The 14,601-nt window shown below is 35.0% G+C and overlaps 1 protein-coding gene across 1 annotated transcript in view; it reads left to right on the top strand.

Annotated features, from left to right (window-relative positions):
* The window catches only part of LOC136830532 (junctional adhesion molecule B-like), a 651,645-nt gene that overhangs the window by 523,907 nt on the left and 113,137 nt on the right, over window positions 1–14,601 (top strand). The gene's annotated exons all lie outside the window — the stretch shown is intronic.

The following is a 14,601-nucleotide window of genomic DNA, read 5'->3' as shown; positions in this document are numbered from 1 at the left end:
TAAATAAGGGAATAATCTCCAAGGAAGGGGGCATCCTCATCCACTTGGGGTGGAATTTATCCGCGTGAAATATCGTATGATAAGCGAATGAAAAGCACAGTTCATTATGCTAAAACTTTTCTTGTAATCGGATGTAACTTTTTATGGTAATTAGATAAATATAAACTTTTAGAGCATTCCCTATTTTTGGAGGGAGAGGAAAGTTTGTTGGCAACAGATCACTTAATTGGAAAAAACCTGGTGGGAAAATTTTATTGAAAATGTTTTACAAATACATAATTAACTCGTTGCTTTCTAATCCAGAGCTTCCTCTCACACTTCCTCCTTTTATTTCTTCTATTATTTGTTTAATAATGATTTATTAAGCTTTACGGAAGAATAGATTTACATTTGTTTATCGAAAGGACAGCCAGCTGATTTAATTTAATTTTGCATCCTGCATCATCTTCTCAGTGTTATTATTAATCCAAATTCTTTGGTGAGCTTTATTGTTATTGATAATCTCTTCTTTTTTATATTCTTCGGACGTTGGCCTTGGATACCTTCAAATTTATGAAATAAAATTGAACAATCATAAGGAGGACATTGCACTGTTGTCCAGCAAAAGGTATTGCCTTGAGTTTATGGACCTTGTCTAAGAGTTATTATTATTATTATTATTATTATTATTATTATTATTATTATTATTATTATTATTATTATTATTATTATTATTATTATTATTATTATTATTATTATTATTAATAATAATAATAATTATTATTATTATTATTATTATTATTATTATTATTATTATTATTATTATTATTATTATTATTATTATTATTATTATTATTATTCAAAAGGCTACAGAAAATTAATTTCCCTAAAACCTAGATAGATTTCTTAGTAAAATTATGTCTATTTCTAGGTACGTTAAGGAATTATTATAAAGAGTAACACTGACAAGGGGCAAATTCCTTAATTCATACACTTAAGCCAATTCCAGTCACTATAAAAACATTCCCTCATTTTTGCTCTTTTTCTTATTTTTGCGTCGTGAAGCAACGCACTGCTGCCAAGAGAGCATTCCGTTGAGATCATTGCCAAGACGAGAGAATTATTTAATTGAAAGGTACTGAAATAATGAATATATATATCGAGTTGCATCATTTCCTTCGAGGGAAACCCGTGGAATGTATGGTGTTGAACCCGTCCACGGCATTAAGGATGCATGAACGGTTGATTAGGAGCGACCAGTAACTAAATGATTCGTTTACGAGTGAGGGATGTTCGGAAAGACGTTCAAAATGAATTTCCATTGCGTATTTATCTCTTATATGCAAAAGGAGAGGAGAGACTCCTTTTGTTGACGATATCACTGGAGGCGTCATCACCGCGAATGTGATTTATTGGACCGATCTTAGGGTACATTAAAAGGTCATCTTTTTCGGGGAAATTGCCGAAAATATTGTATCCTTTTACCTTAATAGAAATACATAGTCAATCTCAAAAGGAAAACACTGGGCAGCTGAGTCTCATTGTGAAAAGAATGCCCAAGTGAATAGAGAAAGGAAATATAAGAAAAGAAACGAGGCTGGGGTGATTATCAAAATAAATAACGAAACTTACTAATAACACGAGTGATTGTTAATAATGATAATAGTTCGCAAGTTTAAGAGGTAAAAGGCAAAACGCGGTAGCTGCTATTATAAAAAATATGTACAATAATGAGTCTTTCTGGTTTCACCACAAAGCACAAGATCTCAATCTGGAGCTTGTAACGGCCATGGTCTTAACTCGGCTGCAGTAACACAAGACGCAGTGGGAAAAACTGCCCAGAATATGTCCCAGTCAAGTGCTCAAATGAACATAAGCTTTTTCGCAGAAATTGTTATGTGGAGATCATTTGTTAACGCGATCCCTGGAAACGTTGAGTAGCTCCTTCCACTTCTCTCTCTCTCTCTCTCTCTCTCTCTCTCTCTCTCTCTCTCTCTCTCTCTCTCTGACCCGCGAAGTGCTTTATGTTCTTTACCCTTATGTTCTGTTAACTTTTATATTTTTTATAAATTACCATTAACAGTGAAAGATTTATATCGTTCACTGAGTTTGGTAATTACCCATTTGTATTTATTATCGTTACTGATGTTTTAAATTTTTTTGAAATGCCGCTCTGAGCATTAAGAATTTTAGATCTCATGAAAATATAAAACCTTCAATTATATCTTGATAAATGTTTCGATTTTATAAATATTAATGATTCATACAGAATGACATACTGATATCTTTTATAAGGGTGAGGACCCCGGAACGGGCAGACCTTGTCGATGAAGTTACAAAATACAGTGACCTTGTCGTTTGACCTTAAAATGTGAAGCCATTTCCCGTGAAGCGTGGACTTAGCCACCGTTATATCAAATTCAGTAGACTCTGCTATTGATCTTTTCGTAATAGATTTAAAAAAGAGTCACAGTATCAAGAAATACGAAGAAGACTTCCCTGTAACCTTTCCATTACCAATCAAATTAATTATTCAGAAGTAGTTATTGTAAAAGCTTTTTATAGCTCAAAGTGCCAGTGTTAAGAAAACCTTCTCCGCCATGTTCCTTCCTTCTGAACTTTATTCCACAATATTTTATGAAAATTACAGCAAATAATGATCGCGAAGCGAAATGTCTTTTCATTATGTACCTAACAGAAATGAGATTGTTGCATGGATAAAAATGTTGTACAAAAACAACGACATCAAATAAAGTTGTAATGACTGATATAGCACTGTGTGGGAACAAAGAGGCAACAACACATCCAACATCGGCAACGACAAAATGAACCTCTTTCATGAGGTACCTCCGGGGCCCATCTCAGCAATGAAACTCCTTCGGAAACTTTGTTGAACTAATTCTCCGAAAATCAGCCTCGTCGTCTAACACACTTTTAAAAGATCTGGACGTCAGGGCAGTCTCAAGGTTTGTTTCTTTCATTCTCTTTTTAACTGATGAGACATATTGTTTCTCATGTCTGAAGTCTTTGGGCAGATGTCGCGAGTCTCAAAAGAGTATGAGTAATCCTTCAGAGATGAGAGAGATGAGATTTTTGTATCGTAATTTTAGCATAATAAAACGTTTCTACATTCAGAATTCAGCGTTTGGTGGAAGATAAACAGATTACTCATGTGGGTAATTAAGGTGTTTCTGCGAAAGTTCCTCATTGGATGGGTTGGTACCGTTCTCGGCTAGCACTGTGCTGGGCCCGCGTTCGATTCTCCGAGCGCCTAATGAAGAATTAGAGAAATTTATTTCTGGTGATAGAAATTCATTTCTCGTTATAATGTGGTTCGGATTCCACAATAAGCTGTACAGTAGGTCCCGTTGCTAGGTAACTAATTGGTTCCTAGCCACGTAAAATAAATCTAATCCTTCGGGCCAGCCCTAGGAGAGCTGTTAATCAGCTCAGTGGTCTGGTAAAACTAAGGTATACTTTCATTTTTCCGTTATGCGAGGTGAGATTCGTAACATATTTCGGCTCCTTCTAAATTTATTTCTAAATGCAGGTCTCTAGCATATCTCGTAGTTTTTCAGAGTTCATGAAATCTACTTTGGGAAATTCAACCACTTTAGATCCCAGATGAATACATATGTCGCAGGGTTCTGCCGTATACAATATCTTCATATTATTCGAGGTATCTTTGTGAAGTGTGACGAATACAGGATTTATAAACTGTTCCGTGCACCAATCCATCCTGGTATGCACCTGGATTATGTGGGATTTCACTGGAATGAAGGATATGCAAGGACTCCTAAAGATAAATGTCTTTTCTATGATGCAGCTGTGGTCACCCTGGACGTTTCAAAGGGAAACAGGTTCTTTCTAGAGCATGAAAATATCTCGGGAACCTTTTGGATATCTTTTGGGGTGAATTTTTACATAAACTATAATTAATTTTATTATTATAACTGTGATATAGTTTTATCTTTCAATTTCAGCGTTTTATTCTATTCCGCTCGCGTCGCAAATGAGCGGTTTCTGAGATACGGGTAGCTAACAACGTAACAAATAAAATTGGCGGTTTTTACCAATTGCGCCATATTTAGTACCGAGTCGTATGTAGACGTAGTCTGATGTGCTGCCGCATCCTCAGCTGGAATGACGAATATTTGACCGCAAAATGCTAAGAACTTCACGCTTTCGGAGATACATCCTAACCTACCCGTCCTCAACCCAGACTAACCAAGTGAGCCGTGTACTGCCAAGACCTAGTGAGGCTGGTTCAGACCTTTGAATCCCCCCCCCCACATTACCCACCCTCTCCACTTTGACACAACGAAGCGTCAAAATGACAACGCACATCAATTGAGAAGGTTTAGAACAGTGGTTCTCAACCAGGGGGGGAATTTCCCACTAGTGGGGAGTTTCAGAGGGGGAATTGTGAGCACAGATTGGCAGGCTCAAACTGGCTCTAGGACCGCACAAAACGCAGTGTGCATTGTTCCGCACTACTGAGAGGTCACACTGGGCTTTCTCTTCCCTAGCTTCTGTGTTTGTGTTAGTATTTTGTTACATATTATTTGGAAAGCACTTTTTGGGGCAGACAATTTTGGAAAGGGTGGGGGGCGATGACATTTTGACATAGGGTGAAAGGGTGCTTGGGCCAAAAAAGGTTGAGAACCACTGGTTTTAGAAGAACATTTCATATTAATAAGTTAAGAGAAAATAATTTAGCAATAACGTGATGCCGAAATTAGCGCCATTTTGAGGTATTTTGGCTCAGTAAATATTGTTGCATTCTCCAGGAATTGTGAGCTATCAGAAGTATTAGTCTTTTACCATAACGGTGATTAAGTCCCATAAGGATTTTGGTTTTTACAGGCCCAGTTTACTTGGCTGCTTCCTTAGATGACCGAGTGCGTGTTTCATAGGGACTTCTTCACATTCAGAAGAAGGCCTTCACGTATTAAGGTGGAGCCTGTCATATTATGAGACGGGTTACGGGTTTCATACATTCACGTTTTGACATCCACATATGTGGAGATTCTCTTTTCGTATTTAATGGTTGCCTTATTGAGATGTAGAGGCTGCAGAAGTTGCCTTCCCTGTAATTAGTGATTGCTCTCTCACATCTAGAGGCTTGCTTCGTCGGGAAAAACTCATGAGAAATCTGACCACAACGAAGTAAACGTCGATATTTTATGAGCTTCGTCATAACGCTAAGTTTTTTGGGGAAGGTAAGATGACAGGTCAGATTTATATCAGTTCATGGATGTATAAAAAATTTTCACATTACACGTTAAAAGAAAATTATTAAAAATAAACATTTCTTGTAGGTATAAAAAAGCACAAGTATTGTGAAGGCACGTTGCGTGATAGGAAAATAAGCGTGTTATTTAATCGACCTTGTGGGGATAGATTAAAACGTTAAACAGGGATTTTTAAAAGTGAATCGAATCTTATGTCTTACGGGAATTATGAACTGAAAAGCCTAATCTCATGACTTGTTATTTTTATTTCATGTACAATTTTAGTTTAAAAACGTGTATGTTAGTATGTCTATATATGTGTGTGTGTGTATATATATATATATATATATATATATATATATATATATATATATATATATATATATATATATATATATATATATATATGTGTGTGTGTGTGTGTGTGTGTGTGTGTGTGTGTGTGTGTATGCAGGTGTATGCGATTTTGAGCCTTGATACATTTAAGAACATAAACAAATATACCCTTATTAGTCTATCTGTCGATCTGTCTATATCAATTTATCTACTTTTCTATATTAATTAGCTGTCATGGAAATGACTACGTATAAATTAATTATCATTCACTTAACAATGCCCATTTTTTCCATTCGTTTTGTGCGTCTTTATCAGTAGTGGATGTATATTGAATAGAAATATTGATTAGTACAAATATAAACAGCCTATACTCAGTTTCCTCACCTAATTAAATTCAGCATCCATCCGCAATATTTTAGAAATAATATTTTTCTCTGAACATTTTATGGCCCATATCTACAGATTCACTTCCAAATCCTATAAAGTTTTAGGATCTTTTCGCTTATTATACGGCCATAAATACATAGATAATTAAGAGTAGCCCCAGGGATCTTTCCCTAGCTTGTCGTAATGAGGACATCATTTTTCTGTCTTCCCGGATTTTCAGTAGGATACCCGTGTATGTGGGTAAGAAGGGGAAATTTTTATTCTGATGGTTAGTAGTATTTCTGAGAGGAGGGGAGAGAAAGAAAATATTGAGGAAATTTGTATGATTTTTCATTAGACAACATTCATATATCTCAGTCTATAAACAGTGAATACAGTACACACAGCCACATACACAGATTTATATGTGTGTATATATATTGTATGTATGTATGTGTGTGTGCGGTCTCTCTGGCATAGTTTCAGTTCAAGTCAGAAAATACTCAAAACTGTCAACAGTAATGACGACAAGGATTAAAAATGTTTAGGTTCGTAATAACAAACGGTAGTTACTAATAACAAAAGTTACCAATAACAACACCGTTTTCTCCTCAGGATGAATTTTCCACGTATACGTTCTTTAATAGCATCCACATTTTAGTCTTCTGTAAAAGAAAACTCTTGAGATGGCTATTTTGTCTGTCCATCCGCACTTTTTCTGTCCGCCCTCAGGTCTTAAAAACTACTGAGGCTAGATGCTTGCAAATTGATATGTTGATCATCCACCCTCCAATCATCAAACATACCAAATTGCAGCCCTTTAGCCTTTGTAGTTTTTATTTTATTCAAGGTTAAAGTTAGCCATTATCATGCTTCTTGCACCGCTATAGGTGCCAACAACAAATGCCACCACCGCGCCGTGGCTGAAAATTTCATGGACCGCGGCTGAGAGTTTCATGGGTCGTTCCTGAGAGTTTCATACAGCATTATACGCTGTACAGAAAACACTATTGAGCGCATTTTTTGCTTGTTTACATTTTATTTCTTAGCCCTCTAACCGCACACCAAAATATTTCACTGGCGTGAAATAATCTGGACTCTCATTGATTGTAGACGATGTCAGTTTAGCCGTCTTCCTGTCATTCGAAATTCAATCATTTAAAAATTCAGTCAGGCACATGAGTTGTGTTTTTTCAGTATGTCACTAACTGCTCTGCTACCTCGTTTCTCTGTCTGTTACCTTTTTTTTGGTGAACGAAATAGAAGAGGACTATTCAAAAAGCCAGCTTTATACTGTAGCTGACAGTTAGATAAAAAACAGTATGTTGTTATTAGTGTAACTTCGAACTTATGATACAACAGACTTAGTTGACCCAGTACTATAACAAATTGAGCTTTTCCGGTGAAAATTTTACTTCACTACTTTTCTAACACAAAGTCCGGTGGAACAATCAACATAGTTCCGTGTCCATCTTAGTCACAATGAAAACGTGACAGAGAAAGAAAGTTGGGCTTAAGTGTTTGGGGAAAACCGATGCAAGAAGAAAATTCCGGAATTTACCGGGGTGGCAAACTCGCCACCAAAGCAAGACACTCAGCGATTGTTGATTTCCATACTAATGACCTGGTGGGTGGTACCATGTCTTTTGCAGTTAGCTCATCGGAACCTTGGCCGGAGTAAATTAGCTGTCCAAAAGACGTCAAGGACACCTTATGGAACAGAGGAGAATTGTAGAACAAGTGGGAAGGCTGGGTCTGGCCGTTTTTCTTTCATGTCGAGATGTGAGACAAAGAAAAATACACATTCCGCATGAGAGGACTTGTTAGACAGGGGAAAATAAGGACATCTCAGATCTTTACTAATTAGATGAAAAACTAAACACGAAACGTCTAATTTTTAAAGAAGAGATTGAAGTTTGAAACCAATATTTTAATAGTCAGAGGTTTTAACACTGACAGGGGAACAGACTGCGAAATCAGTAGAAACTGTTTCGATGGAACTGAATTTGAACAAGTCATGGGGCACCCACTGAAATGTGCTCTCAAGATCAAAAGCAGAGCAATGTGAGACTGTCTGCACCACTTGGAGGTTTGAAGAAGGGTTGGGATGACGGTTAGTTGAGGGAAGAATGAATCATAAATAGATTCTTTCCAGAACAAAAGATGAACTATCCCCTCGAAGGAAAATAGTAGTCTTCGCTCGCTCTAGCTTCCCGCTTGTTTATGTCCAAATCGCCCCCAACATGAAAGTTCTCGAGCGCCAGATAGAACACAACTAAACAACTTCCTTCATTCATTCTCAAATCAGCGAACGAAAGGAACATCTAAGATTCTCAATTGTCCACAAAAGGAAGTAGGCCATCGCACTTAATCTATCTCTAAAACGTTTAAGAAAGTCGAGTTCCCTATTCCCAGCGTGTCCAAACGTTTTTGTGCAAGGAACCCATTAAATACAATGACTTCGGCATTTTATCGAGATTCCACTTCATAGTTTTCCAAGGCTTTGTTCTTTAAACAACATTTTCCAACTCTAGAAAATCAAATCAACCTTTATCTTTCTTTCCTTTTTTATTTCGTTACATTTATCCTTGATAGCTGTTCTACTCTTTTCAAGTTAACGCTTCTGTCAGATAACGCGTAATAACACTTGCAAAGTCGAGAGACTGATATTTTCATTTCGGTTTAGTTAACTTTTCCCCAGCCCTCTGAAATACGTTATTTGTGTTCCCATCAGGATTAATTTGTGAACTTGGTTTATATCTCGTTATTTCTTTATGTGTTCGTATATTGCATATTTTTCAGAAAAATATTTACGTTCGTGGCTCTCACAAATAATATAAACAGCCTCATTGACTGCTTATATTCAAAATTCGTCTTTTTATGAAATCATTTTTATTCTTCGGGTAAAAACGTTTTATACGCCCGTTTTTTCATAATTTCAGCTAATCTGGAAGCATATAATTTTGGTGTTTTACCTTTTGACAGTAGAATAATATTTACTAAAAACTTAAAGCCCCCGGCATAAAAGAAGATTGTTTCTTGCATGAATAGCACGCTTCATTTTTCGCGTGTTATCCTTTTAACCATGGCTGAAGAATATTTGCTAAAAACTCAAGACCCCAGCCCGAGAGACAATATTTATGTATGAAGACGCTCTGGACCCGGGATTAGTGCTGTTTCCTCAAAACGCGTCACCTGTTTTGCTTGTTTAAGCTGCTAGTGGACGAGAGAAGATAAACAGCTTTAGGTGTTTTTTTTTTTTCTTTTGCGATATCCCGGTTTTACCGTCCTGCAACTTTGTTTCAGCTGCGGAGGAAGGCTGTTTTCATTTACGTTTATTTATCATGTTTGTATTCATGTATCTGTTAACTGTTTTTCGTTTGCGGGTACTTTTCAATAGTTATCTTATTCGTGTCACCATATTTGGAGACTCTTTTTCCGCGCTAATTTGTTATGTCTACTAAGAAATAATAAACGATCGTTTAATTTTATTTATGACTGAGTAGCATCAGTGCTAAGAAGAATTGTGAAATCACAGTAGTTTTTATTGTTTATTAGAAGCATATTCGAAAAATTATCACATATTTCCTTTTGCTCAAGATAGCGAAGTGCAGAAGTTCCCTTGACACTTTAATTTTAATTTGACTGCTGGCAATATATTTGCATACGGTCAGTTTTACTAACCTTGACTTAGAAATTCTCTCAGTGACTTTAAAATGATTAATTCATGGAAACAAAAAAAGAAGAATCTCAGTGGAAAATTTTAAGCAGCCAAATATTTTTCACCTGAAAATATATTTATTAAGTGATTACGAGTAGTTGTTGTTATAGCCTTCAACAAGAAATTGAATTAAGATATTATAATATTTCAAAGGTAGTAATATTTGATTTTTTACATGCTATTGTATACATTGAAAGTCAGAAATTAAAATTTTGAAATAAGGAACCATTTGCTTCAGTAAAAGGAAATTTTAAAGTATACTAGTAATCACAGCATGCTGTGTGACCCAAGGAATATTGATACTGAAGGTTAGATATACACGCTGATATCTCCTTGTTTGAAATTCATTGATGAACATTCTCGATTGTTTTCAAATTACTTAAACATTAAAAATAAAAAAAAATAAATTAATGGAGATATGAAGGAAAAATTACTTTATTAATTATTTAGGATATAAAAATCAGACTTCTTGTGCCTCTTATCGATTTCGTCGGAGGCATATGAAATTAAAAAAACCTATCTCGTCACTTTATTTGCAAAATGTGGTGTGCAACCTCAGATAATCTCGCTTGCATGCATATACTGTATACAGTATACAGCCTCAGGCGTTTTTCCCCGGTTTCGAGAAAAGTTGTCAATTCCGTGCTTTCTGCTTCCGAGCTTCAAACGCAAGAAGTTCTTGTTTTGCCTTTGCGCAAGAAAGAGAAAATCGCGAAAGAGAAAACGGTTAGGAAAAATAATTGCAACAGCCCTTTTTTTTTTTTTATTATTCTGTAATTGGTTCTCTCTCTCTCTCTCTCTCTATCTATAATATATATATATATATATATATATATATATATATATATATATATATATATATATATATATATATATATATATATATATATATATATATATATATATATATATATATATATATATATATATATGTATATATATATATATATATATATATATATATATATATATATATATATATATATATATATATATATATATATATACTGTATATATATATATATGATATATATATATATATATATATATATATATATATATATATATATATATATATATATATATATATATATATATATATATATACTGTATATATGTGGTTGTGTATACAGGAGTAACATGAGTTTGTGCAGATATTTTGGGAAATGAGAGGAAAAAGTCGTTATGAGCAGAAAATGTCCTATAAATATAGGCATTTTAAGGCTTTGTTTGTCGATGAGGTGAATTTTTAAAATAACCGTTTAACGCTGCTGTCGGGAAGTAAGATGGCGTAAGGGATGTCGGAGTATTCAGGGATAATTGGGGGGGATGGGTCGATGAAGCGCATTAGGAAACTAAATTGCTAGTCTTTTATCTTGCAGGTTATTGAAAAAATGTAACATTGCAGTCCCATCAACTAGTAAATCGCCTGTGAACAGACTTCATGTGATGTAATTTTAATGATTAGCTTTACGTTTGAAGAAAGTAGTGTAAATGTTCCTTGGCAACATTTATTTGTGACCGTTGAATTTAGGCACGCTGTCCCGCTGTCTCGTCACGGAATTGTTGAGTCCTGAATAAGCGATAGTGACAGTAGTCATGATGACAAGAGAATGCAAGTGGGGAGGATACTGCGCTTTGAATAATGTCAGCTTTTTTATCTCTTTCGATTACTGTATGGATAGGTTACCTCTGACTGGAGCGAAAGAGCAAAGGGAATTTTCAATAATGTTCCCTTTCTTTTCCATCTGACAGAAACGAAAGCGTTTTCGTAGGTGCGTTTTTTCCTTTGACTGGTGTGTGATGAATGCTTTTGATGGAGGCGAGATTTTTGACAATACGTTTTAAATCTTTGATCGGTGTTTAATGACTAGGCCTATCTTTGATGGAGGGGAGATTCCATTAGGCTTGCTTTTCTTTTCTTTATCGGAGTCCTTTGAATACAATTGATGGAGAGGGAGAAGGTTTCAGTGACGCATGAATTATTTCCCTATTGTTCAGTATCAAAAGAATACATTTGATTTGGAGGTATTTTATTCACATCGGCCTAATCGCCGATTCCTTAGTTTTTATAAGAGTGGAGTTCACAACCGTGTAATCTAGAAATTGAACCGTTGCAAAACCCATAAGTGAACATCATGTCTTTTACTGGAATGGTAAAGCATTGTCTCCAATTTCTTGCTCTCAGAATGAATCAGGAATTTGGCACTTGTAACCCGGACATGGTCACTTATCTTGGCGGAAAAGCGAGACTGTTCAGAGTAACGAGTGAACTGATCAGCACTATCCCCCTCCTATAAATTCACCGCACCGACAAACGAAGCGTTAAAAAGCACGTTTATAGAACATTTTCTGTTCAGGATGACTTTTTCTTTCATTTCCCAAAATGTTTGCATAAACTCGTGTTACACCCTGTATACTGTGTATGTATGTATGTATGTATGTATGTATGTATGTATGTATGTATGTATGTATGTATGTATGTATGTATGCACGCTATTTCCCCCGATACTTGAAGATTGTGTCACAATTCTTTTTGTACTATTTTTGCAGCACGCCTTTGGTACTGAACGTGCTTTCTTAGTTTGTGTTCGAAGAGACAAGAGATTAAAACCTTTGTATTTAGCATAGGATGCGTTCTGCAGGAGATCTAGAACACGCTGCTCGGTTTAATAATGGCTTTGAAAGTGTTGTATAGTCTAGAAGCTATGCAGCAGAATTCTTATAGAAAAATATGCCTAAACTGTACTCTCTTTTTTCTATGTGACTAGACTGAGAATTTAGGCTGGATCCTTTTGTATCATACGTCATTTAGGATGTGGTTTACAGAGAAATAACCTTTTACATACAGTATCATTGAATTCGTTTCTGTAAAAGTAAATCGGAAGTATTGCAAACAACTGTTTGGAATAAGCGTTATTTGTACGAATCCGTAAGGAAAACTGTTCTTTGTATCATTTTTTTATTTCACTTTTTCGCCTGAATATACATGACATTACTATTTGTATTCCATTCAGATCACATTCCGTGTATTCCTATTCTTCATCAAGATATTATCTTTATAAGTTGAACGTCAATGTACAGAAAACAAAATGTTCAAAACCTATTCAGGCAGATTCCCGAATAAAATATTTCTATCTCTACAAAAACCAGTTCTGCATAAGATAATATCTGTGTAGTTTCTCATGGGAAAATACTAGGAATGACGACTGGAATAGTCTGCGTGAGATCAAGTTCAGCGGAATTGCCATCTAAATGTATTTTCCATTCCCGCATTCCCCCTCCTACAAGAAGGCAAGAACGAACCTTCCATCTCCTGTTAATTGAGCCCAGAAAATATTCCCTTGATTATTTACCCAGATGCATTACAGGATAAAAGCACAATTAATTCCAGGGCATTAAGCGGAGCCCAGCCGTACGATGAAGTATGCAACAGGAGGTTTAATTACGTTAAAAGGAGGGCTACCGCCTGGCAGTTACTGACGATAGGCTTCCTCAATTGGGTCATAATTTATGGGACGACAGTGCTTGAAGATATTGCCTCGTTAACATTGTGTTAGTGTGTTTTAATTCTTCGCTACGTTTGGTTTTCTATAATGTATTGCGAGCTCTGATGTTGCTCGCATGTTTAACCATTATTTGTGGGGTGAAAACGAAGTATCTTATGTGTGTAACGTTAGTTGATAAGAAATAAGAAAGTGTACATAGTTATACATGCACAAACACACACGGGCACACAGACATAATATATATATATATATATATATATATATATATATATATATATATATATATATATATATATATATATATATATATATATATATACATATATATATATATATATATATATATATATATATATATATATATATATATATATAAGATATATATATGTATATATATATATATAAATATATATATATATATATATGTATATATATATATATATATATATATATATATATATATATATATATATATATATATATATATATATATATATATATATATATATATTACAGCAAACATAATGACACTGAATCATGCTTAATCAAGTTACGCGCCAGGTAAGCTGGACAGATTATCCAGTAAGTCGGTTTAGTAGTAGTGTTGGTGCCATGCTATTGTACACATGTATCATTGTATCGAGAGTACCTGGATAATCCTGAGTTTCTAGGGTACAAGTAAATACCTCTGTATAGAGACATGCAACCCTCCATTCATTAAAACAACAAAAAAAGTGGAACTTGCCATTTGATAAACTAGTTTTGTACGTTGCAAATAATTTATTTGGCATGAAATAAAAATTTGCGTAGTAAACATTCCTTTTCAAACCCACACCAAATCATAGGGACAACGATGTACAGTGCAATAATAAAGCACTTTTCATGAAAAATGGTGATTGACTTCGTCGGCAAATTGAAGTCAATTACAGTTTTCATTTGATTCTCTTGTAGGGTTTGGTATGACAAAACGTAATCCGCTTACTTTGCTGAAAACTTTTCAAATAAACATTTGAAAGGGAATGCCTCATGCCAAATAAATCTGCGTACGCCACCGGAAATAAAAGTGATACCTCTACAAAAATGTTCCAGTAAAAATTAAATAAGATTATTAGACTTTTTTGCCGTCCACCTGGCTAATGTGGTTGTTAAGGGCATAAATATGTTTTGGAAAAATTATCAGTGATAATTAGGAGTGTGCGTGTATTAAAAGTTACGATTAAATGTTCTGAGAGGAAGTTTCTTTTACAAAAATAGGCACATATATGTATTTTGCTATGTTAGTAATACTGTTTTGTCTTCATTTAAGTTATTTGTATTTATATTCACTCTAGTAAACGTTCAATAAGCAGTCATTGCCAGAACCCCCCCGTAGGTGGGGAGGGGGGGTGGTGGGTTAGTGCCGTCAGTGCACCTCATGCAGTGCACTGCAGGCATTACTGAATGTTCTTTGCAGGGT

This window comes from Macrobrachium rosenbergii, chromosome 4, assembly GCF_040412425.1.
Source record: "Macrobrachium rosenbergii isolate ZJJX-2024 chromosome 4, ASM4041242v1, whole genome shotgun sequence".
NCBI lineage: Eukaryota > Metazoa > Arthropoda > Malacostraca > Decapoda > Palaemonidae > Macrobrachium > Macrobrachium rosenbergii.
Note: the sequence above shows the minus strand (reverse complement) of the source record. Positions and strands in the feature narration are given on the sequence as shown.